Source organism: Micromys minutus (genome assembly GCF_963924665.1).
Source record: "Micromys minutus genome assembly, chromosome: 33".
NCBI classification, from domain to species: Eukaryota; Metazoa; Chordata; class Mammalia; order Rodentia; family Muridae; genus Micromys; species Micromys minutus.
Genome location: NC_137968.1, coordinates 3,840,616 through 3,866,494, shown reverse-complemented (window position 1 = coordinate 3,866,494; position 25,879 = coordinate 3,840,616). Strand labels below are relative to the sequence as shown.

At 48.1% G+C, this 25,879-nt stretch overlaps 1 protein-coding gene across 1 annotated transcript in view; it reads left to right on the top strand.

The window, feature by feature from the left end:
* Positions 1-225: 225 nt before the first annotated feature.
* NCALD (neurocalcin delta) overlaps positions 226-25,879 on the top strand; it is an 85,155-nt gene continuing 59,501 nt past the window's right edge. The window contains exon 1 of the mRNA XM_080909501.1: positions 226-344. The gene's annotated coding sequence lies outside the window, so the exon portion shown is untranslated. The remainder of the gene's footprint in view (positions 345-25,879) is intronic.

The following is a 25,879-nucleotide window of genomic DNA, read 5'->3' as shown; positions in this document are numbered from 1 at the left end:
TACACACAGAGAGATGAACACACACACACACACACACACACACACACACACGGGCACACACACACATCAGTGACAGATGACCTATTGAAATAATTTCAGAGCCAGTCTGTGGTTGCTACGACAACCAGTGCTCTCTTGGCTTTCATCTGGCCATGTGACAGGGACTTTGACGTCAGCCAGAGGCAGAGTCTGTGGCTGAGTCCGCACAGTCAAAGGCTTGTGAGAATCTGGTGGATGCTGGACTTCGCGCTGCTGCTGCTGCTGTTGCTGCCACCACTGTGGCTGTTGGTTCCCAGGAGCTGCAGGATCATGGATTACTAAACCCCACACTTCTTCAGCGTGAGGTAATCTGTTTGCTTTATACACTTGCGTGGTTTCACAGCCCCTGATGGTTTTCCCTCCCCTCTTAACCTCCTACAACTTTGCCTTCAAGACGAACCCAGCCAAAGAATGTGAAGCAGCTTCCGGTCACGGATTTCGGGCAGTCTCTGGAACTTGGTTAAATTTGGATTAACGTTTCGCGAAGTAGGTTAAAATGTAATCCTTCTTGCGCAATGCTTGCTAACATACGTTATTTAGAAATTCTCATTTTGCAGCGTGAGCCAAATCTGCTCCCTTGAATTCTAGGAATCCTTCCTTTGGCGTTGTTTGGGGTCTGGGTAACTCCAGCACCGCCTTGCAGGGAGCAGCTAACTTTTCCTTGTTCTTGCTGCTGATTCTGCGTCAGCGTCAGCCCACCGCAGTCTGGAATTTGGTTTCTACCTCATTTGCAACGCGCGTATAATTAGCAACAATGGGGAACCGTGAGAAAAGACTCTAGACTTTGGAAGTCCTGGTTATTATTGTAAAGGGGGTTCTACAGTTCCCCTCTGCAAATAGCTTCCTGTTTAGAGAAAAAGAATCTGCAATATGCCAAGGAAGTTGGGGTGGGACCTTTACGTGTGTGTGCGTGTGGTTGTTTTGTGGGTGTTACTGCAAAGTGTTATTTTGTGGCTCTCTCTCTGAAAACTCCGGTGAAGAGGAGGGGCTGGCTGGCTTTTCCTAAGGAGTCCTGTAAGCTGGTTCTGATCTTTATTCTTAAAAAGAATTATCCTGGGAAGGAAAAAGCCTGGGACTAAACATACATTGATGTGAGGTCTACCTTAACTGAAATGTAGGTTTAAAATGCTTGATATTTAAAAAAAATAAAATTGTTCCAGATCCTGCGTGAGTAATTTGGTAACTGTGACTAGAAAGGATTTCTCCAACACACTGCTCCTGGTTGTTGTGTGTGCCAACTTCTCCTGCAGCTTGTAGCTTCAAGGAAACGTCGGGCTCTGAAGCAAACAGAAGCCTAGATGGGTAAACAGGTTTCTGCATCTTACAGACTTAACAGAAACGAGGCATATTTTAGACAGCCATCTGGGCTGGAACCAGCATTGGAAGGAGCGTGGAGTGGCTCCGCTCCACATGCGGACTGTGGGCTGACGATAGAATCTCCTTTTAGCGTGGCGAAAGAATGCATTGAATCTCGCCGACGTTACTGGGTCCCGAGCTGTGAGTGCTACATGTTGCTCTCGTGGGGGAGAATTCTGAGAGCCCTTAGCTGCAGCGGTCAATGAGTAACTGTTTTATCGGTTATTTTCTAAGCAGCTTCAGTGAATAGGCTTTTTGATCAGAGCTTCCGCTAGGATCGCCCGCTGTCTGGTGTGTCTGTGTGCACTTCCTAAGACATCTTCCGCTCACTCAACTGACCTCACGGTTCTCGTAACCCAGACACTATCACTTCAACGTGTCAACTGGTGGGTGACATTTCCACCGAGCACGGAGAGGTCCAGTTAGCAGTTGCGTCTGAAAGCATCTCTGGTCGTATACACTTGGTGCTTAACTTTTCTCGTCCCAGCTATGTTCTCTCCATCCTTTTCCGTGCTTTCTCTCCCTGGGTTTTAAATTCACAAGATGATGATGTACGGCACCCTCATGCATGAGACTGGATTCCAACAATAAAAAAAATGTGAGAGAGAGTCGGGGTTGGTGACAAAATGTCTGTGATAAAGTTGGGGAAAGAGAGTCTCCCTGATGAGAAGAGGAGCTTTCAAAGCCACGAGCCAGGAGTCCTTTCTTTTCTTTTCTTTCTTTCTTTCTTATTTTTGGCAAATTAAGGAGAGGGGGCTCATTGGAATCATCTGCCTACAGAAACCGAGTCTGTGTGGCTTTCAAGGTCAAGTGTGTTTCAGCCCCAGAAGATGCCAGCATGGGATAATGTACTCTAGAAACCTGGCTGCTGAATTATTAAAGGCCCTGTGTCTAGTGTCAGGAAGCCTTAACCCTTTCGCTGCCGTGGGCGTGTCTGGCCGTCTGGTGACGCCTGTGGACTCTTTTCAAAATATCTGAAATGCATAAAAGCGAAGTATGCTGGATTGCGAAGGAAACTGTCTTTCGTGAAAATGTGTCTAAAAAGAAAAAAAGAAAAAGAGGCCATGGGTTTGAAAGAGAACGGGGAGGGGGTAAGGGACAGGGGGATGGGGGAAGGGGGAGGGGTATAAGCTTTTATACTATAATCTCAAAACATAAAAATAATGAAAATAGAATATAGTATCTTTTAATTATGACAGGACAGTTGCTTTGTTGATATGCTATTAAGTCATATGCCCTGCCAGCAGGTGTAGTAGCTACCACAGTACTGAGGTGGTGTTGGGTGTGAGTGAGTGCTGTTTGGAAACAGAGCTAGTCTAAGGACTGCAATGTGAAATTCCAATGTCTGCCATCGGTCTTGGCAGCGCCCCAGGCACTGTGGTTTGTCACCCACATTTTAATGGAAGGAAATCCTTAAATTTCAATTTGGGGAAATAAAGACGGTTCGTTTTGACCTCCCAAGTTCTTGGGGTTTTTCTGAATTCTGCCTGTCCCAGGGGAAACTGGTATGATAGCTTGTGGGGCCCAAGGACATAGAACCCCTTGGGCATAATCCACAGTGTCTGGTTTTATCCTTGGACACTCTAAACACCTGGTGCAGACAGGCAGCACATGGTCCCTCTGCTGCTAATCTGCGACTTACCTTTACTACCCCCCCCCCCGCCACCATCCTTAACCAGTCTTCTCTTGCCCGCACTGAGGACCTCTTACCTGGACAGATGTGGCTTATGAGGGACACAGCGTATTGTCGGGTCACTCAAGGTCAAACCGTGCGCCACGGAGAGCCGTAGCTGTTTACAAAGAGACCTTTATCCACACATCGAAGATAAGGGAGCGGTGCTTACATGAAGCATGCTGGGAAAAAGAGACACTTCCCAGAAGAGCCAAACCGGATGCATAACATCCTTAAGACCAAGCAAGAGGTATAAGTGTTACTGTTTCGGTGCCCTGTGTCAGAAAAGCTCACATTCCCTAATTGGTTTGGAGGGAGAAGAGGGCGGCGTTGGCTGTCCTCCACGCAGTGAGGTAAATTTGCCGTCCACTGGCTGCTGCCACACAGCCCTGAGCTCAGAGCGACCAGAGCCAACCTTTCCGGTTACATCGGCTCCTAAGAAAGGAGCTAAGGTGGTTTTGCACAAGCTGCTGTTTAAACCAAACCCAAATCCCTTGCGTTTGAAATGGAAGCGGAGTAATTTTCCGTGTGGTCTCAGAGGGATTAGGAAAGAGGATGTTCTCGAATAGTTCTTGCACCTGCTTGGAGCCTGAGTCTCTGCGGCAACCTGCAGAGAAACTTAGAGAAAGTCTAGCATTCCCAGGTGTCCCCAGCACAGAAAGGGATGTGTCAGTACTTTTTACGAAGTCCCGGTTTTTCTTTAAACAGTACCTTGGGATGGGAAGGAACTAGCACATTACGAAATTCGGTGGGTTTTTTTTTTTTTTTTTGTATTGTTTTGTTTTGGTTTGGTTTTGGGTTTTTTTTGTTTTTGTTTTTTGTTTTTTTTTAATAAGATGCCATGAAAGTTAGTGTTCGTCGAGACTTTTATACAGAAATCCTGTGATAAATATTAAGTTCACTGGGGCCACATTCTCCAAACCAATGCGGTTTTTCATCTGTGTACTTGAATGTACAGCACTTTGTGAAATGTGTCTGTAGGTGCCCGTCAATGTCATGCTGAAACGTCCCAGTGTCAAGATCACTGCTGCTCTTCCGAAGGACCTCGGTCCCCAGGAGCCGTGTCACAGGACTCACAAGTGCTTGTCAGCCACAGGGGATCTGACAGCCTCTTCTGACCTCCTCACACACCTGCATACGTGTGGCCCACACTCACACAGGCACAAAGGTGTGCACAATTAGAAATAACATTTTTTTTAGTTAAGCTACCCTGTTAGTCTAGAATGGAATAGACTCATGTTATTCCATTTCTTGCCTGGGCTTGACCAGAAGTCGCTAAAGCGAATGATATTCCTTCCTTAACAGGACGCTTTGTTACGGTCCGTGAGTTCCGCTCAGCGGCTCCAGCAAAGCCAAGGCCTGCACATCCTCCTTAATCCGATGTCCCGTTACTATTGCTGTTACAAAAACTACCCAACAACAGCAAATTAACAAGGGAAGGATTTGGCCAGGCATGCTGGCACACACCTTTCATCCCAGCACTTGGGCGGCAGAGGCAGGCGGATCTCTGTGAGTTCGAGGCCAACATGGTCTACGAAGTGAGTCCTGGATACATACGGAAACCTCATCGCAAACAAACACAAACACCAAATAAACAAACACAAAACAACAACAGTGAAGGAAGGGTTATTCTGGCTCACAGTTAAAGGGATGCACTCCATCATGCCAAGGACGGGATGGCAGCAGGGCCACGAGGCAGTTGGTCCCATCACACCCTGTATCAGGAAGCAAGCCCAGATGGATGCTGTTCCTCAGCTGCCTCCTCCGTTTCTACCGAGTCCGGGGTCCTGGCTCATGGAATCGGGCCTCCCACATGATGGGTTTCTCCACCTCGTTACCCAGCAGACTTATCTCCCAGGTGACCCTAAATCCTGCCACACTGGGATCCACAGTTAACCACTACATCAAACATTTGGAATGACGGCTCTGAAACCGTCTTTATCTCTGTTCCTTGTGTATTGGGCATAGATGCTAACATGTCTGACTTTGTGCTGAGGGGACTTCCGTGGGCCGCAGTCGGTTCTGTGACGACCAAAGTCACCGCATCCTGAAGGCACAGTACCAAATAGTGTCCCGCAAAAAGGAAGGCACCCTGTGCCTTCCCGCGTCACACCCTGGATCACACTTAATTCTCCTCTATTTACTAGGTGGCTTCTGTGGGCCTCATATTACTTTAGGCATTTTGGGTCCCGCCTTACCATGGCCTTTGAGTGGTGTCTACCATTGAAACAGAACTTAGAGGCTCTGACTTCCTGGCTGAGCCTTCAGCCTTTGATACACCCAGTAAATCCTGCACACCTACTATGTGCCAATGTTGGACTAGACATGAGAGATGCTATGTGCAGCAAACTAAGTCAGGTTCCCGCCCCTGGGCCACTCACAGTCTAACTGGAGAGGAAACAAGAAACCAGGATTCCCTTTGTGCACTGCCACACTGTTTGCTGTAGACAGTCAGCCTGAAAAACATTCGATTCTACTCCAGAATCAAACTTGTAGAAGAGGCAGCTATTGAACAGCCAGACTCGTTGGTGAGCAATCTCTTTCCACCCGATAGAATCAGAGGTCCCAGGGGAGTGTGTCCAAAGGTTATCTGTCCTGAATTCAGGACACAGGTGACCAAGAGAATAATTTCCTCATGCCGATACTTGGAGTTAGTCAAAAGACAGGACCCACATTGCTCTTTCGAAGCCATCTTTACCTTGGTACCCAAATATCTCCTGTGTTCTCTGTGTTAACCAGAAGAACAGGCTCTCTGGGGTCAAGAAGCAGGCCTGGGTTCCGATGGTGTAATGCCCACTGTCTTCGCTCACACACAGCTTAGGCTTGAGAAAAATGCTGTTTCCCATTCACACAGGCACCCGGGGTTCCAGCTCCTCCTGGGTCAGTCTGAGTGTAAATCCTGTCTGTACCGCTTCGTGTTGGCTCTTTCTTTCTTTTTCTTCCTTTTTTTTAACCAAAGTCACCACTTTCTCATTTGGACAATACTAGTACCGATCTCACTGGGTTTTTGAATCAACTCCCTCCAATAGTACTTGGCAGATTTAAGCGCTCAACAGTTGGACCTGCTGTCAGTTAACTCGGCCTCTGCCAATGATGCCAGAGGCTGGACAAGAGTATTTTCAGGTTAGAGACAGTGTATCTCTAGTGTTGTAATGATAACTCTAAGGACATAATATAGACTTCTAAGTTCTTCCCATAGTAGCTGTTTCCCCCAGATGTGGGGAGCCGAATGCGGACGCCATTACAAGATGGCGCTGGCTCCCTCACGGTTTGAGGTAAACAACTCCATATATAGTAATGCTCTTGTCAGCTAAGGCGCTGCACCCTGCGCATGCGCAGTACATAACCTATCTCCGGCCAATCCCGAGGCCTCTGGTGTCAGCAGACTGGTGACAACCAATCATGGCAAGCCCGTATGCGCTTCTCCCTATATAAGCGGACAGCTAGGGTAGTTTGGGGCCCCTCCCTTCCTGCTCTCCTCTTCAATCAAGAGGCTCCCACAATAAAGCGTGATCTGAGAAGAATCCTCTGGTGGTGGTCGTCTTTCCTCGCTGGTCGAGGAGCGCGCCGCACCCAGAAGCATCTGGTTTTTCAAATGAGGAAGCGAAGAGACAGAAAGCATAGCACACCCTCCGGTGTCAACAAAGTTTATAAGGAATCTCTAACATTTGGCTCCAAAGTCCTGGCTTCATTCACTATACAGTTCTTCTCTTCCCGTTGGGATACGGGAGATTTTCCCCCTAGAAGTGCTGTTACGGGCCATGGCACATTATAATCTCCACAAGATCTTAACCACTCCTGTGGGCTCTTGTGAAATATTGCAATTCTCTATCAGGAGACTGTTGGATTACCCTTCCAACCTAAAGAAGCTTAGTCCTACTAAGAGACTATAGTGAGATGACCCAAGGGGAGATCATCAAAAGACGCAATTTCCTTTCTGTAGAGCTCTCTTGTTTATCTCGTATCCTATATGCACCCCTGGAGCCCAGCCTCTATGTGTGAAGACACCCAGACATATAAAGAGGCTGCATCTAGTTGGTTCCGCTGATGCTCCTAGCCAACATCTAGCACCCACTGCCAAATACACACACGAACGAGGGAGTCTGAAGATGACTTCAGTGACCTGTTGTGGGGTCTCTCTCCCCTGTCCTCCTGCCAAGGTGATGAGTTATCCTCTCTGAGCCTTTCCTCACAGTTGCCTGAAGCCCAAAAGCTCTGGGCAAATGTTTTAGGTCGTCTGAGCAAACAGTACACAGAAGGCAGTGGCGCAGAAGGTAATTGAATTTGTCTCAGTCAGGGTTTCTATTCCTGTACAAGCATCAGGACCCAAGAAGCAAGTTGGGGAGGAAAGGGTTTATTCAGCTCACACTTCCACATTGATGTTCATCACCAAAGGAAGTCAGGACTGGAACCCAAGCAGGTCAGGAAGCAGGAGCTGATGCAGAGGCCATGGAGGGATGTCACTTACTGGCTTGCTTCCCCTGGCTTGCTCAGCCTGCTTTCTTATAGAACCCAGGTCTACCAGCCCAGGGATGGCTCCACCCACAATGGGCTGGGCCAGGGATGGCTCCACCCACAATGGGCTGGGTCAGTGATGGCTCCACCCACAAAGGCCTGGGCCAGGGATGGCTCCACCCACAGTGGGCTGGACCCTCCCCCCTGATCACTAGTTGAGAAAATGCCTTACAGCTGGATCTCATGGAGGCATTTTTCCTCAAGGGAGGCTCCTTTCTCTGTGATAACTCCAGCTTGTGTCAAGTTGACGAAAAACCAATCAGTACAGTAATAGTGGAGGCTTCGAGTTTAGAAACAAAAGTTAGAGGGCTTTTGTGCCTTTATACAAGTAGCTATCCTAACCTGAAATAATTTCTGAGGAAAAGTGTCTTCCGCTCAACTTCTGAACAGGCATAGCTCGGTCTGTGAGGTGCTCACCAGACAAGCATGAGGACCCGAGCCCAGATTCCTACTTACAAGGCCAGATGGAGTTGTACACATTTGTTGGTCAGGATGGAGTGGGGTGGAGTAGGAGACAGGCCAGTCCGTGGAAGCTCGGTGGACAGCCCGTATGGCTGAAACGGTGATCTCTAGGTCCCAGTCAGAGACCTTGTCTCAAAAACCTAAGATGGAAAAGCAATTGAAGAAGAAATCCTGACATCAATCTCTGGCCACGTGTGCCTGTTCAAACAAGTGCAACACACACACACACACACACACACACACAGCAAGAATGAGCTTTAAGATACATCCTGCTTATAAATTTGGAAGCGCAGCCTATATACCGGATCGTTGCTGGGTTTGTAGATGTCAGCTGCGCCCTAGTGAAGGCATCCCTCCCTGTGGAGGCTCTGGGTGCGGCCATGTTTGTACTCTCTTCCTCCTCCTCTTTGTCTGCTGTTTCCCACACATGCACACTCTGTCTAACCTGTGGCCTGATGTCTCCTTGACACTCCCTTTGTCCCATTCCCAATGCTTCGAGACCGTTTGTTACTCACTCTAATGGTAAAAGTCGGGAAATCCCTCGGTGGGATAATACTTAGCTCACTCAGCAGCCCGTTTCCTCCTAAGCAAGCTGCCAAAATGGCAGGCGTCCTGCTGGCTTGCAGCTTCTTGTGCCAGTTAAACAGAGCGCTGGGATCCTCAGAAATGACCTTTTGCGCTCACACAGAGGCAAACTCTGTGTCTTCTGCGGGAGAGAGATCAATAAAGCCAAATCTCTCGTTTGCTGAAACTTTACCCCTTCCTACTGGTCTCCCATTTTCCCCTGAGAAGATGCTTGTTTCTGTACCCATCCACCGTTTAGTTCATACACTTGGGCACTGATGAAGATGCTCCTTCTGCCTGTAGACAACTGAGCCTCTTCCGGCTGCCCTTTATTCTCTCTGAAAGATGCTGAGCTGGTGTGATCCAAGCACCCTGGCCTGTCAGCAGCCAGAATGTGGCCCATCTTAACCAGGACACTCTTAGCTGTTCTGTCCATAGTTGTCAAGACACTTTATCAAACATACAAAAGACCGAAGATACCCTACCACATGGGGTACTGCCAGGACCAGGGCACTCTCTGGAAAGTGTACACACTGGTTTGGAACTGTGGGACAGCGCCCCCAGCCAAGAACAGATCTCTGCCCATCCATCCTGATTAAAGATCCACAGCCTACCAGCAAACCAGGCACCTAGAAAGTGTGCATTAGGTTCTAAGCATTGGGATGACTTCGAGCAGAAAATGAGCTTTCAATCATACGTGGACAATGTTTGACTTGATCATTGGATGTCAGGTAATGACCCATGAGTGACATTATGACACTATCTGTTTCGTATTGTGACACACAAGAATATCCACCCCACCTGGAATCAAGAAAATGGTTAGAAACGTTCACATAAAGACAGAGGCTCTGGAATGTTCCCGCCCAAGCTGGATTTGATCAGATAGGATGTGGGAACCTGGGAAGTCAGAGACACTGAGGTGCTCATGTGTGACCGGGGTGGTGATACTTTAGTGACATTTCTCCTTTTGCTTCATCCGCGTTATGTTTACATAATTATAGTTAACAGCCCTAGTGAAAATCCTGGACCTCGTGAGAAAACATCGCCTCGTGTGGCAGCTAGAAAGAGAATGGCCCCCAGCGGCTCATACATTTCAATGTTTTTAGGAAGCATTAGAAGGTGTGGCCTTGTTGGAAGTAGTGCGTCCTTGGGGTGGGCTTTAAGGTTTCAAAAGCCCAGTGTCCAGCCGTCCCTGCCTGCTGCCTGTGGGTCTCTGCGACTGTACCATGCCTGCTGCCTGCCAGCGCGCCGCGTTTGTGATGGTTTGCGCTCACCCTCTGAGACAGGAGGCCAGCCCCCAATTAAACGCTTCTTTTTATAGTTGCCTTGGTCATGGTATCTCTTCACAGCAATAGAACAGCAACTAAGACACCCCATGACTCTAAGGGGGCGGGGGAATCAATACAGCATTCTTAAGAAAATTAGCACAGCTCACATGTGGAAAAAGGTCTGTGTGACTTGTGTATATTCCGTAAAACACGAGGCAAGCCTTGTGTAGCCGACAGAGGCAGCTGCTCACCTACTCGGGAGCGAGGCCGGACGTCTGGATCGACAGCGGCTTGGCAGTGGTGCGTCACAGATGCGTGCTGTCGTCTAGAGTCCCAGCATGATGGGAACTGAATTAGCAGTGTCATAGCTGCCCTCCCAATACCTAGTGTCTTGGGACAGCTGGACACAGCCTGGCTCTGACAATAAGGGGAAAGCAGACCTTTTGCGAAATGTCGTTAACTGAAGCTTGTAAGAGAGCGTGACCGTGCCTCAGGGGCTCTGTCCCTCTCCTGTTCCTTCCTTCCTCCTGGGTACCCAGGAAAGAAGGAGTGGCCTGGGAACTCCAACAGGCTGGGAGCTCCCCTGTCATTTGCCAGCAGTGACCTCAAATGACCATTTGTCCCTCAGAGCCATTCTCTTTCTAGAGAGCTTGGCCCAAAATTTAAGCGGAAGTTACAGTTTTCTTCCAAGTGCTTTTTCTGCTATATTGAGAGCTTTTTGGTTTTGGTTTTGTTTTTTTTCAGAATGGAAGCCACTTGATAGTGGTGGAGTCCAAACCACTGCTTCTAAGAAACTCGAATGTGTTGGGCTTATTCTCAGGTTATTCCCACCTTATGGTCAATTAGGATTACTCAGAGGGAGGCCTTCTCCTTCCCTGACGCTCTAAGCAGCCCACGGATACATGTCAGTGACATTCTTGAATTCATTCAAATGCTGGGATTTGCCCCCTCACCATTGCTGTCAGGAAGAATCACCAGAAGCACCAGCTTGGCTGTGTCACTGGTCGTCTGGAAGATACTGATATCATATTAAAAAACAGAGCAGGTTTCGAGTCGTATTGCGCCTAGGCTTATTTTTTATTAATTAGTTATTTCACTAATTAGTTATTATACTTATTCATATTGATTATTTTACATCCCAAATGTTGCCCCTCCCGGTGCCCCCTCACAGAGTTCTTCTCCCATCTCCCCCTCCCTTCTTCCCTGAGTGGGTGCCCCTCCCAGGATCTCCCCACCCTGGGGCATCAAATCTCCGCAGTGTCAGGCACATCCTCTCCCTCTGAGGTGAGGTAGACAAGGCAGCTCTCCGATACATATGTGCTGGGGCCTCGGACCAGCCCATGTGTGATCTTTGGTTGGTACCTCAGTCTCTGGGAGCTCCCTGGGGCCCAGGTTAGTGACAGCCCCACAGGAAGACCAAACAGTATGCCTACATTTGAAGCAAAGAGGAGCTATTTCTCCTGGTGTAAAACCCACCATTTTGCCACTTGGATAATTTTGCATGCACGGTTCGGCAGGGATAATCACATCCACCCAAGACACAACCTTACCATCCTGTCTCCAGAACTCGCCGGTCTTCCCAAAGGTGAAGTTTCAGACCCATCAAGGCAGCGGGGCTCCTAAAGGCCGCAGCCCATTAATACAGTTCCTCACGTTGCTCCTTTTCCTATTTCCATTGCTACTTGATGGCTGTAATTTTGCTGTTATGAATCACAAATACCTCATCTGCAGTGTGTCTGATATGTGACCCCCCCAGAAAAGGCCATTCGACCCCCAAAGGGATTGCAACCTACAGGCTGAGACTGTTCCATTAAATGAATATACCAGGCCCTTCCCTCAGCCTCTAAACCTACCATTTCAGTGGTCTTTAACCGGAGCATTTTGGATTAAACCCACCATTATTCTTTCTCTTGTATATGTCCTTCAGTTAATAAGATCTCCATTGGAACTCCTGGAATAAGAGCTGTTCTTAGGTGTTTACAAGTGGAAATTTTTATACAATGTCTCTTGGCACAGAGACTTCATGTTAACAGCAAACATATGTTCTTGACACTGCAGGAAGAGATGGTCTGTGCCTTGGAATCTAAACTGAATAAACCTTTTTTCTAACTTAATCTTGTCAGAGTATTTTTGTCATAGCAACAAGAAAGGAAACTTGGGCTTCAGTTAATATCTATATTAAATGACAAAGATAAAAATCAGTTCATAATTTTGGTAGGGTAGGACATTTGGAAATCACAAATAAGAAAATGAAGGAAAAAAAATTACTATAACCGTCTGCTGCCTGAAGATAACCCACTGCTAATACTTGAAGTGAAACAAATTGTATATAATTTTACTTCAGTAGAAAGAGGCGAACTGTAGAAGAAAAGGGCAGACTTGGAGGCCAGATAAAGTCCGTAAGACAGGAATTTTTGGTTTCCAACTAAATTATATTTTAAAGTTAATTAAAAGTTAAAACTCAATCAGGCAGTGGGAGCACGGGGCTTAACTTCAAAGGTCTTGTTTCTTAGTAGATACGGGTTTACATTGCTACTCACCAGCGCTCAATTCCCTCTCCCATGGAGACGAGAGAAAGATGTGGTTCATCACACAGAAGCCATCTCTGGGGAAGAAAAGAAAATTGTACCAGCAGAGCTGTTCTCCTGGCCAAAAAAAATGGGGCGTTGGGAAAGACTATAAGGAATTGGGTCCATTTGTCACTTCCAGAGAAGACGGTAAACCGCTTAGCATGGAAGCCATTACCTCCCCTCACAGTGAGCTAGACTCACAGAGCAACCAGGGGAGCTTCTCACCCCTGACCCTTCTCTGCCCCCCAGATCCCTCTCCCCCTGCAGCTCTGTTTGCCTCAGACTCCCGCGTTTGTGTATCCGCTACAGCTTGAGAGTCTATTGTGCTGTGTTATTTCCCGTTGTTCTCCATTATGTCTTGTGGCTTCTGTGTTCTCCAGCTGGCCTGGATGATCAGGTCATGGTAAACAAGCATGTCCCAGGATCCTTTCGCGATTCTAAATTATGTGGTCGTGATAAACTGAAAAGTTCATGTGGGCAAGGAGAATAAAATCGAAATGGGGCTCATGGTAGGATATTTTGGGAAGACATGTCTGCGTAGAAATATAGATGGTTGAGGCAGTTCATTTAGAAAATACAGAAAGAAATACAACTGTTGGCATCCTGTGGCTCCGAGTTAACTACTACTATTTTAAGGTTAGAAACGATTGCACTTAATTTAACCTTAATAGAAACAAGGGTGAAGACTGAGGATTGTAATCCTGGCTCAAGTGTTGTGTCTTGTAAAATCTATGTCTATGTCTATGTCTATGTCTATGTCTATATATATATATATATATCTTTATCTATATCTATATCTATCTATATAGATATCTATATCTATGTCTATGTCTATATCTATATCTATATCATCTATATCCATATCCATATCTATATCTACCTATATAGATATCTATATCTATATCTATATATCTATATCTATCTATATATATATATATATATACAGATAGATATTCTTTTTACCAAGCCGACTGAATTACTTCCAAATTCATCCAGTCCCCTGGGATGTTTTTCCTAAGGCTAATGGAGGATTTGTATTGTCTCCTCCACTCTTAGGATCATTTTCAATCTTGCTCTGATAAATTTATAAGGATATTTTTAGTGGCAAAGTGACTACGGTCTTCAATTCCCCCTATAACTGAAAACTGTAAGAATCCTGGTGCGTTCTTTGGTTAGAGGTTCCCGTGTGGCCTTCTCTCTGTTCTCATACACCTTTGAGTCTCCACTGCACTCCTGCTTGGCTCTGTTTTTCCCCACTCCTCGTCACACGGATTCAAAGATTTCCAGATTTCTGTCCTTTGGGCCACAGATTCATTTTTTTTGAATCATTAATTACAATTATTCAACCCTCCCAATGAGTCCGATTATCTTGCTAATCTTTTTAGTTGTTTTATGTGTATGCGTGGTTTTGTTTAAAATGTGCGCCTGTATACCATGCGTATTGTGTGCCTGATGCCCACAAACACCAGAGGATGGTGTCAGATCCCCTGGAACTAACTGAAGTTTCAGATGGTTGTGAGTCACCCTGTGGGTGCTGGGAATCAAACCCGGGTCCTCCTCCGGAGGAGGCTCCAGCCCCCAGGTTTCTTCAGTGCCTGCGAGTGTTTGACTCGACTAGTCAAATCAATAAAGAGCTGTGTTGTCTGATGGAGGAAGCCATGGGTTTCCTGGGTAGTTTGTAGGGAGCTCATCATGGAAGCCAGAGCCAGGGGCTGCTCATGGAAGGTGCATGTGTGAGAAATGGATGTCACGAGAAGCTCATGACTGTCCCAACTGCCAGCATGAAGGATGCTTTGTTTCTAGAAGTGATGTGTTTTGTGCACCCTTCTGGGCAGTGTGGAGCGGGGGAGAAGGAGGGCATCTTGCAGAGCCCTTCCCCTTGTAAACTCAGCCTTAAGTTCCGCAGGATTCTGGGGGATGCTGAGCGCTCGCCTCTTCAACAGCTCACTCCGAAATCTGTTTTATGTCATAACTTTCATTGGCCTGATCCAACCATCCAACAACAGCTGTTTGATGTTTTTCATAAATTCCCAGAACGCCTTTGGATTTCTACGATGGTGACCTTTCCAGATTCCCACCCCATTCTGCCCGTCTTCCTCCCACACCGCTTTATTTACCAGGAGTCATAAGCTCTTGGGTTTTTAAGTGAGATTCCATGGGCATCCAGGATGGCTGGCCAAGGCACTGGCTCATGACTGGACGGAGAAGTTCTCTCCTTTATTATTACAGACCTCTTCTGACCCCGTTGGCTGCAATATAAAGATGGGCCAATTTTATAAAGCGAGCAAACCAAAGGGCAATGGGTCTGAGCCCAACTTCAGCTCTCTACCCCAACTAAATATTCCCCATCTGCCCACTCCTGTGCCTCAGCTCTGTATAATACAAACCTCAGTTATATTGCTAACCAAACAGTTGTGCAGTACCAAGCATGTCCTCTTTGGTTAAAACCCGAAGGTCCCTGTGGAGCACAGCCCGGGAGCACGGCCCGGGAGGGATCTTGATCGAGCCGTTGTCATCACTTCGGTTCTATAGGCATCAGTAAAGCCTTCTTCGTGGTTGAATGTAACCGTTATTTAAAGCCTGTGCAAGGTTTCTTTGCACTTTTTCATGAAGGGATCTGCTTGCAGCTTTAGTTATGGTGACCCATCTCTTCACAGGAACGTTTCAGTGTCGCAGAGAGCCTGGAAGGGGCTTTCAAGCCACCCTCGGTTACTGATGCCTGCTGGGAATTGTTGGAGGGTGAAAGCCCTCTAGTGTGAGGTGCTGCTACTCGGAGGATTGTTTCCTTACTCAGAGGTTTCTCTGTTATTCTGAAAGTCTCCTCAGAGATCTTTGCCTATGATTCCCAACAACTTCATTCAATAAACAAACAAACAAACAAACAAACAAACCCGAAACCTACTAGTTGTCAGAAACAAGTGGGCTCTCACTTCTTGGTCAGACAAAATTAATCTTTTGATTTTTGAGATGTGTGTTATTTGATGCACAGACTAAGGAGCTCAATAAATACGTGCGAAGTGCGTGGAAGCAAAATTAAAGGAGAGAGTGAGTGTGCCCGTGCTGAGAAGCACTTTTTGCAGAAGTGTTGCGGGTCCAGCCAGGACTCTGCTGTTGGTTACGGGTCCTCTGTTCTCCATAGTAACCGCTCGCTGTCCTTCCTACCACGCCCCACCCACACTGCACATCTTTTAGTTTCGAGGCTAATTTACTCCAGGATTTAGAAGGTCTCAAAAGACAAGCAGGATCCTTTTATCTGGCCCCTGCACGGGGTTGTCTGGCCTTCCCTTACTACCCATTGCAAGGGGCCGTTTATTGCTTCTCGGCTTTTTAAGAATGAAGCTGTAAAACCCATTGGCGATGTGAGCTTAGCCCTATGTGCTCCCAGTTGTGTGACTCTAAAGCTATCTCGTTGAGGAGTTAGGCTCGCCCAACAGGAAGTGAGGCCTGGAGATGCTAACTGTATGCAGTCCCTGGAGTCACGAGCTGTGCTCCCAGCAGCCCCTGCAGTGGTCTGGGTTAAGTCTGGAGGAAAGAAAGATGCGGAGCCCTCAAATTGCCGCGTCTGCGCTAAGTCTGAATGGCTGGATCTGTGAGGGGTGGATCTGTGAGGGGTGACGTCCTGAGGTACATCCACTCAGGGTGGGTGACATTCCCAGTAGTCCTTGGTTACAGGGGAGGTACGGCACCCGCCCACAGGCCCTCTCCGGGCTGGAGTCGGAACCTATGGCGTGGTTGAGAGATGCTCATTCCTGAGTTGAATTCAGGGCTTTAGGACCAGAATCTATAGACTAGGGTGTGAAGTTCACCTGTTTCTGAAACTTCTCCGGGGGTTCTTAATTCACGCCAAGGACACCTGGAGAGATGGTGGGCCATGTATCATCACTGCAAACTGTTGTAGACACGGAACTCTCGTACGACCCAGAGTCCTGCAACCAGAATCAACTCTGAGCAAGTACCTTTCTTCTCAGCGGGGCCCATGCCGATCCACGGATGCTCAACTAAAGATTAAGGCTGTCAGACGTCCGTATCTGGCCACCTAAGTGGGCCATAAAGCCAGGGAGCATGCTGTCTTATAGAAGTGTTGAGCGGCTGACCTACAAGATGGCCACATTGGGGGGAGGGGTGGCATGGAGGAGAAGCACCTTTGTAGCAATGCACACGTTACTGTGAGAATTTCAAAACCTAGTTCACATTCCCCCTTTTCAGACTCCTACCTTTATCTTATATGAATTTCCCCTTTCCAAACCTCATAAAGTAAAGTTTGAGTACACCTGTTTCTAGACAATGGTCGGCTAGCCAGGCTTCATGGGCGTGCCAGCAAACTTCACAGTATTACACAGGGGTTGGAAAGAGTCTGGCAGGAAAGGCACTAACCGCCAAACCTAACTCTCTGACTCAATCCCCGAGACCTGTATGATATGGGGAGAAGAGCAACTTTTCCGATTTCCGCATGCACGCTGTGGTGTGTGCTCACTGTGGTGTGTGCTCACTGTGGTGTGTGCTCACTGTGGTGTGTGCTCGCTGTGGTGTGTGCTCACTGTGGTGTGTGACCACTGTGGTGTGTGCATGCTGTGGTGTGTGCATGCTGTGGTGTGTGCACGCTGTGGTGTGTGCACCCTGTGGTGTGTGCCTCTCTTCCCCTACACAAATCAACAAATATGATTTTTTATTTAGTTTTGTGATTGTTTTGTTTTGGTTTTTAAGGTGTCACGTGGCTGTGCGGGGAATGAGTGGCGTCAGTGGTGATGGATGAGGGGAAGGTGCTCCCTGAGCTGCTGTGCTCCACTCCAGCTCTCCATAGAAAACGATAAAGGGTTACTTGGCAGTGTTTAAGGGAAATTATTCAGATTCCTTCCCTGGCCGTTGCGTTTCCACTGTGCCTAAACAATGTGGCCATCAAAAATCAGTCTTGTCTTGCGCCACTGCGGTGGACAGCGTCAGGTTGTCATTGCCAGGTTGAGGCCCGAAGCCCATGGACTTGACCTCAGCCCAAGCGCGAGTAGTAAAGAGTCAGACAAACCTCCTCTCTCCTCTGACTCTGTGCACCCATCCTCCTCCAGGAAGCCTCAGGGGAATGCATGTAGCTCAAAACATCTTCAGAAAATGTGTTCCGTACCCACCGTTGGTGCTGGGTTTAGGAAGGGAAAACTAAACATTGGTCTCACGTAAGAACACGAAGGGAGAGAGCTTTAAGTACAATGCCGCTGCTGATGTCTGGCTAAGGATACACGAATGCAGATCCCATGTTAAAAACTTAACAGGGCAGTGTTCCAAGCAGGCGGGGATGAGGGTGCCCATCCATCCAGTGGGAGCTCCTGATTCACCCAGACTCCAAACGGACTCCAGCAGTCCCCCATCTGTCACCTCTGTCCTGCTGTAGAGAGCCCTGTACAGATCTTCCGGAGACACACGCGTTCAGCTTGAACTCAAATATTTTTCGAGCATCTTGGGGGCATTAGCACAAGAGTGGTTCAGCCGTTCAACTTGAGTGGCAGTAGGTGGCTCTGGCAGAGGAATGGAAAGAAAGGCGCTAACCCAGGAGGGCGTGTGCTACTCAAACGAAGGAGCAAGACCACTGTCAGGAGCCCTGTGCAGATGACCTGCTGGATCTTGGCGTGGGTGTTAAACTGAAGAAGGCTCATTGGTTCACTGCAGCAAGTCCTATAACTTAGAAGAGGTTCCGGTTCCAACCTCTGCCCTTAAACTCTGCAGCCTCAGGCAAGTTACTGAAAAATTGAACACCCTGCTCTGAGCCATGAGAACCAGAAACGCTCCAGAATCCACGCCCTTTAAGCTCCAAAATGACACCACAGGTGGAAATTCAAGCACCAAGAAACTCATTTCATGAACAAAAATATCTGAAAGATTAGATTAAATTACCTTCAGATAATTGTACCTCGGTAATTTTATACAAGGCAGCCATAAAGCAGAAATGGATGTATGTAAACTTGGATTTCATCCTCAAGACATGTCATTGTGTATATATAGACATTTCAAGATCTGACAGGAAAAAAAAAATCTAAAATCCATGACATGATGATCACAAATGTTCTGGATAGGGGATACTAACCTACACCCCTTAATTAATCAGGTCCCCGATTTTAGAAAACAGATATGAAAACCCCAATTATTCATAATCCGTGGAGACCATGTTTCATGAGGTGTTTCATGGGAGAGCCTTTGAAGAGGGACCCTGGACCTCAGAAGCACCAGGTAGACCTGTGGCGTCCAAGGTCAGGGCCTCTCTAAAATCACCTCACTGACGCCTTGCCCATCGCTTTTCACAACAGTCATTGAGATAGTTTGCAAAACTAAGCTCTCCACAAGCGTCGAGTCTAGTCCAGCAGTCTGTGTAGACCTTGGCCTTGACTGCTGATGTTCTGCTAAACCTTGGTGTGGCGTACCAGTGTGACACTTGGGACAAATGGAGGCAAACACAGTCAAGGAGGTCATGACCTTCATTTTATAATCCTGGGGGTCGCAAATGTAAGTGGAGGAAGGGGGGTGAGCTAGACTGTTTCCTTGACTGCTCTCTAATGGGCAGTGTTTATTTTAAGCAAATTCTTAAGCAAATAAAGCTTCTGTGTCTGTGTTTCGGGCTTCTGCATCCCAAGGACGATGTCCTGAGTACTTCCTCATCTGAAGGGACCACGATGCTCTCTGACAAAACTCTGCAGTGGCCAGGTGGGGTAACACATCTGCTACCCCAGCACTTAGGAGGATTGTGAGATTAAAGGCTGGGCTGCAGGGCGAGACTATGTCTCAGATACACCGGGAAACACACACAGGTCTTCGGTTGGTCATGTAGACTCAGTGCTCCCCAAGGCGGTGTCTCGCCGTACGTGGGAGCTGTACCTTGTGGTAGGTTTGTCCATCTGCAACTCGCCTGCAGCAGCTCACTTTTTAATTATTTGGAGGCAAACGACTGTCAGAGGAGGAATTGGGACTTACATCAAAGCCACTATGCGCTAGGGAAGCAGCTACTTTGTCCAAATGGAATCAAAGCAGCACTTAACTCAGGGGCATGTGTTTCCCATCGCTGTGACCCGGTACCTGCAAGGAGCAGCTTCAGGCTCACGTGTTAAGAGGATAAAGTCTGCTACTGCACGGGGAAAGCTAAGCATCATTGCTTCTGCAGAGAAGAAGAGGAGGAGGGAAAGAGGAGGAGGAGCACACCTTTGATCCCAGCACTCAGGAGACAGAGACACTTGGTTCTCTGTGAGTTCAAGACCAGCCTGCTTTATAAACTAAGTTACAGGCTAGCTAGGGTTACATGAGACCTTGTCACAACTCCTACCCAATCCTTCTCCCTCTCCCTCCCTTTCTCCTCCCCCTCTCCTCCCACTCCTTCTCTCTTCTCTCCCCTTCCCCCTACTTCTCCCTTTCTCCCCTTCCCCCTTCTTCTCCCTTCTTTTCCCACTTTCCCCCTCCCCTCCTTCTCTTTCCCCTCCCCCTTTCTCCCCCTTCCTCTCCCCTCCTTCTACTCATCTCCTCCCCTCCTCCCCCCTTCTCCCTCACCTCCCCTTTTCCCTCTCCTTCCTTTCTCCCTCTCCCTTCTCTCTCCCTCCTGTCTCCCTCCTCCTCCCCCCCCCCCATCTCCTAAAATGGAAGTAGAGTACAAAGAGGACATGGGACTTTCCTTCAGTGACCCACTTTCTCCAGCGAGGATCTGCCTCCTCGAGCTTCACACAATCCTCCCCAACACCTCCACCACTGAGTAAATGTTCAAACACAGAGGCCAGGGTGCATATTTTATATTCACACCACAACAGAAGCCCTGTTATTATAACACTGTTTAAAACCTCAGTGAACATACGATCTGAACTTGCAGCACCGTGCAGTCTCTCTAGGTTCACTCTCCAAGTCACATGAAGAAGAAACCACATTTAGTTTTAGATTAAGCACATCAGCACTGAAAATTATTTGGAACCCTGGCTTTCTGGAAAACGGCCGTGGCTGCCTCCACCCTGAGTCTTGAGAGAAAAAGCAAGCCTTGGAAGTTCACAGTGTTTGCCAAGTGTGTCAAGAGTCCCAGTTGTCCCAGATGACAGCTGGTACACACAGGGAACTCACTCGCTCTGACTTTATTTTATTTTTTTCTTGGTAAAGAAATAGCAACTACCGCCAGCCTGCTTCTTCGCAGGAAGCCAACAAGTTTGCATACGGGATCTGTCATTTTTAATCACTATTCAATGTAACTTTGGTTGCCAGAGAATAAACGCTTGCTTGTTAGGAAACCTTGGATAACAGGAAAAAATATGCAGAAATGAAAGTGGTATTTCCACTAACTTGGGTACTGATGATATTGCCAACCTCGAGTTGAATTTCTTTGAGGGAGCCAGTCTCCTGCACCAGACATTGTTCTTTACCCCAAATGACATTCAGTTGTTCCGAGGTGACAGACAGCGCATCTCTAGGGGCAACCGAACGAATGATGCTCCTTTGACTACTCTGAAGTCTAGGATCTGCAGAGGGGGCTGGCTAGGTGCTCTTTTGGAGCACAGAAACACAAAGCAGGGTTTTAAAACTCATGGATGTTCTCCTAAAATATATGACCACGACCTGTGCAGTTCTGCAGGCTGATAATTCTCGGCTTCTTGTTCAGATAGCAATAGTGTTTTAGGAACCTTCCAGAACTGCAAGGTTCTGGCCTTCACAGAGACAAGAACAGCATGAATCTATCAATGGTCTCTGCTCCTGCTTGAATGCTGTCCCTGACCAGTGGGTCCCCATCAGAGGTGGTCCCCCCTCACCCCCCTTCCCCCCCTCCGCAGCCAGCATTCTCCTAAGTCCTGGCAGGGAGGGGTGGCTCACTCAGTGTCTTCCAGTTAACTGGGTTATCTGACTCCTCTTCCCCCACCCACCGGGGCTAATTTTGTTTGAGATTTCACAGTGCTTCTATGTGTGTGTGTGTGTGTGTGTGTGTGTGTGTGTGTGTGTGTAAACAAACAAGGACACACTTTTCTCCAAGTCTTTATTAGAATTAAATTTAGGAATGGTTTTCAGCCGTCATACGACGAAGCTGATGGAAGAGTCGAGTGCAGGTGGGTGGGTGTTGGAGGTACCAGAGTGGGTACAGCGTGGGGGCGCGGGGCGTCCACACTTGCTACTAACCTGGCTGGCCGGTTGAGTCCTGCGAAGCGCAGTCAGAGCAGAGAGAGTATACATGGGTGATTTTCCATGGGAAGAAAGAAGACCCTCCACTGTTGATTCTGGAAAAGCCAAGAGACTGGTCACTTCAAAGGCTGTCGATCGGGAATGTGATTAGCTTTCTTTCTGAAGAGGGAGATCAGTTAGGACCGTCTGTTGGGTCAATGAAGCATCAATGATTCCAGGAAACTGCAAGAATTTGGTCTTATTTTATCTTAGTTCATTGTTGTGGTTGTTATTATTATTATTATCATTATTACTATTTATTATTATTATTATTTATTATTATTTATTACTAATTATTATTATTAATTATTATTATTACCATTACTATTGTCTGTTTGTAGCCTAATAAAAGAAAAGGAAATGGCATGGATTTAGATGTGTGGGGAAGTAAGGAGGATTATGGGACGAGTTGAGGGAGAGGAAACCATTATCAGAATATATTGTATTTTTTTAAAAAAATCTAGTTTCGATTTAAAAATGTGTAACACACACACACACACACACACACACACACAATTTGACTTATAATTTAGAAGTTCAGGTTACGTATCTGGCCATTGCTTATTTTTCTCCTGACAGACAGACTTCTAATGTTTTTCTTGTATCATAACCAGAAACGCCCAACTCCCCTCAAAATAACATTTTAAGAATGTTTTTGTGAGCACACCGTACAATTTGTCTGAAAGGCAGCTTTCTCCAAAAGTTGCAAAATTACTGAGAATGAGAAATTAATGGACAGGGTTTGGGGGGGGAGGGGGAGGGAGAGAGAGAGAGAGAGAGAGAGGGAGGGAGGGAGGGAGGGAGGGAGGGAGAGGGAGAGAGAGAGAGAGAGAGCACGAGCACACTCGAATTTGCGTTGCTGTTTCAGTGTGCTCTGCTGTGAGTGTGACCTTGGCAACCGAGTGTGCAAGCTCTGTGGGAACGGCACAGAAACAAGGCTAGTGTGTGCTGCAGGGGGGAGGGGCTCCAGGGCAGGGGGCGTGGGGGGGTGGGGGGATTGCAGCAAAGTTCTCCGTGTTAGCACATTCTCCTCATTGCTGAACCTGCCTCTGAAGATGCAGTTCTGTGTGGCAGGGATGGCTGTGGGTGCTTCCAGGCTACCCTCTACTCCCTCCCGCTCCATATTGTAGCCTCCCGTTGGTGTTTTCTTCCCCTCCCTACCTCTCCCCCTCCGTCCCTCCCCCTTTTCTTCCTTTGTCAAGACAAGGTTGTTTTTCTGTGTAGCCCTGGCTGGCCTAGAACCTGCTCTCCAGACCAGGTTTCCAGGCTGGCCTTGAACTCACAAATGCACCTGCCTCCTGAGTGCTGGGATTGGTGCTTTCAGCCTATTAGTACATATGAGTTGGTATATTCATCCCAAGGCTGGGTTTAGAAAACCTTTCTCCTCGTGCCCACTTCTTGGCACATGCTTACCCTGCTTCTCATTATAAAGAGCTCCTACAAACTCCATAATCAAATCTCATTCTGGACATAAAAGAAGTTTCTAGAAGCATCTTACTTTTCACTTTGGGGGAGGGAGGTATTTGTACATGCTCTTTAAAGGAATCTGAAATCTCGAAGCCACACCAGTTTTTATGCCGTCTGGATTGCTGTGCACATTGGGCTTTGAGAAGAGCTGAAGGCCCCAGTAGCTCTCAGTGCCAGGAACAGTAGCTGGTCTTTCCCAGAACCCCATTTCCAAATAGGGCCCCCTTCAGTTTATGCGAGGGCAGCACAACTCGAGAGCCACAAATGTTTCTGGCCCTCCTTGGATCCACACAGTGTCCTAGTAGGAAAGGGTGGGACTTTATCTTCTCTCTTGCCCAGTCTGGAGCTAGGATGTACTTACCGGTGGCTGCCCTCTTGGGTGGGATGTTAGTTCTGTGTGCATGGAGCGCCTTGCAGAGGGGGACCTGTAAAGAGACTGTGTTTGGTACCTAAGGGCAGAGATAGGTCAGGGAACACGGTTCTCTACATGACTAAGAGCTCGACTATACCCGGCCCTCCATCCGCGGGACTCCCTGAAGGAGGCGGGCTGTCATGGCGGCAATCCACTCAGCACAGGAACATGGCTTTAACCTGTGGTGTAGCCACTTCCTGGCTGGCTTGGTTAACGTTTCTCACTTTCTCTGAACATCTGTTTTCTCTCACGGTGGCATTTGCATCTACACTGCAAAAGCCATTGAGATTAAGTAGAGTGTCACATGTAAAGCACCTGCCACGGTGGAGTGCCCCAGAAATGGCAGCTAATCACAGCATTAAGGTGCTGGAGGGAAAGCCTTTTCAAGAGCAAGCCGGCCCCCTGGACCCTGCTTCCCTGCCAGCGACTCTCTTGTCAACATCTGATTGGCCTGTAGAAACGCCTGTTGTCTTGATTGGTGAGTGGGCGGGGCCAGCCACTGTGGGAGGGGCCACCGACTGGTCCCGGATGGTATATGGAGGCAGGCTGTGTACGTCAGTGTTATTCCACTGCCTCCGCCCCACATCCACTTCATGAGCTCTTGCCTCTGTTTCTCCCCATGATGGATTGGGATGGATACGCCAAATAAGTCCTTCCCTCCCCATGACGTTACACAGCAACAGAAAGCGGCCTGGGGCGTGGGTACGCACGTACCGCCCCTGCTTTGTTCCTTACATGTGCTCCTAAACCCACTTCTCCAGGGGTTACCTTTGTTCTCAGGGTCACCGTGGCCATGTGTAGCGCTCAGTCATAAGGAACCCAAGAGTGTGGTGTTGGAGGCGCGGGTGTCCCAAGATCTGCAGAGTAGGTAGGCCAGCTGGGAGCCTAGAGGGTAACAGTGACGTTCCAGTCGACAGGCAGCATCTCTGTTTGTGTCTGAAGGAAAGGAAAGGTTCCCGTCTTGAACGTTTTCATCTTGCGTGCACTGGTAGACACAAATGTATCTAATACACACTGACCAATCACCTTAGCCCTGTGGGTGAACCACAGGTCCCTGTGAGAGATTGTCTCGCTTAAACAAGGTCAGTGGTTCCCGAGGAAGGACACCTGAGATGATCCTCTGGCCTCTACAAACACACATGCATGTGTGCACTGGTACACACACATAGGGGGAGGGGGATAAAAATCGGAAGGGCAAAGTGGCCATTGGGGAACAAGTAAGACATCTTTAAATATCTGTGCCACTTCTGACTAAACAATAAAGTCTAAAGAGCAAGGGTGTGTTTTGTAGTCTGCTGGCCATTTTAAGTTCCCAACCAATCTTGGCTATTGGGAGATTTGCTTAACGTATCTTCTTCACCCCAGTGATTGCATTGGGGGGAGTTTTTCTCACAATGCCCAGAACAAACATGGTTCAAATCCTTAGTGTAAATACGGAAGGAGTAAATGCCCTGGGGTCTTAATGTCAGAGGGGGAGTCCTCCACAGTGGCTTCCGCACCCCTTCACCGGAAGCTGGGGCACCTGTAAAAGGGTGATCCGACCACCTGCCTCGTTAGAACACCAGAGACAAAGGCTCCTGCTCTGGCAAATCTGCTGACCTAATTTTGGAAGCTAGAGGGCAAACGGGGTGCCCCACATTTTGTTTCTAACTCATAGTGCTTCGTGAGAACGGGGAAATCTCTGACCCCTCCCCTCCCCAGGTAGCAGCAAGGCTGGAAGAAGTGTGTCATCGTCATCATCGCCACCGCCCCCCCCCCCCCCCCCCTGCTCCCAAGACTTCCTGCTGCAGGAAGTAAATGGAACGGCAGTAAGGCATCTCTCCCCTGAATCCAACATCTGTTCAAATTTTTCACAGCTCCCAGGAGGAAGGAGACCCAGCACCAGGCCTGGAGCTATAAAGGGAAGTCTCTCTGTGATTGTTCCCTGCTAACTGAGATTTATGGCGATGTGCCCTAACCTAGCCCTGGGCTTATCTCGGTGATGCCTTTGCGAGGGGGGCTGGGGGGGGAGCGAAGAGAGGATAAATGGGTGTGAACTTCGCCGGGGCGTCAGGGCCTGGCCCGTTTGAATTGAAATGCTGCTGATGCCAAGTGAGATGCCTGCCCCAGGACAGAGCACAGCCCCCCCTCCTGAGAGAACTCAGCCTAAAGTTTGCTGCTCTGGGCACTGAAAAGCAGCAGCTGGTGCTCCACATACTGGAAGGTCACTGATGTTTGGGGCGCTTTCTCCATGTATCCAAAGGAGCCAGTCGTTGCTGGCTAAGAGGGGCAGCTGCACCAGGAACCTCAGCCGCTCCCATCCAAAGGTCGGTTTGCAATGCCCTTAGGATGAATGAGATCCCCGCCCCCGCCCCGCCCCCACGCGTCATCATCCGTCTTCCCAGAATAGTCAGCATGG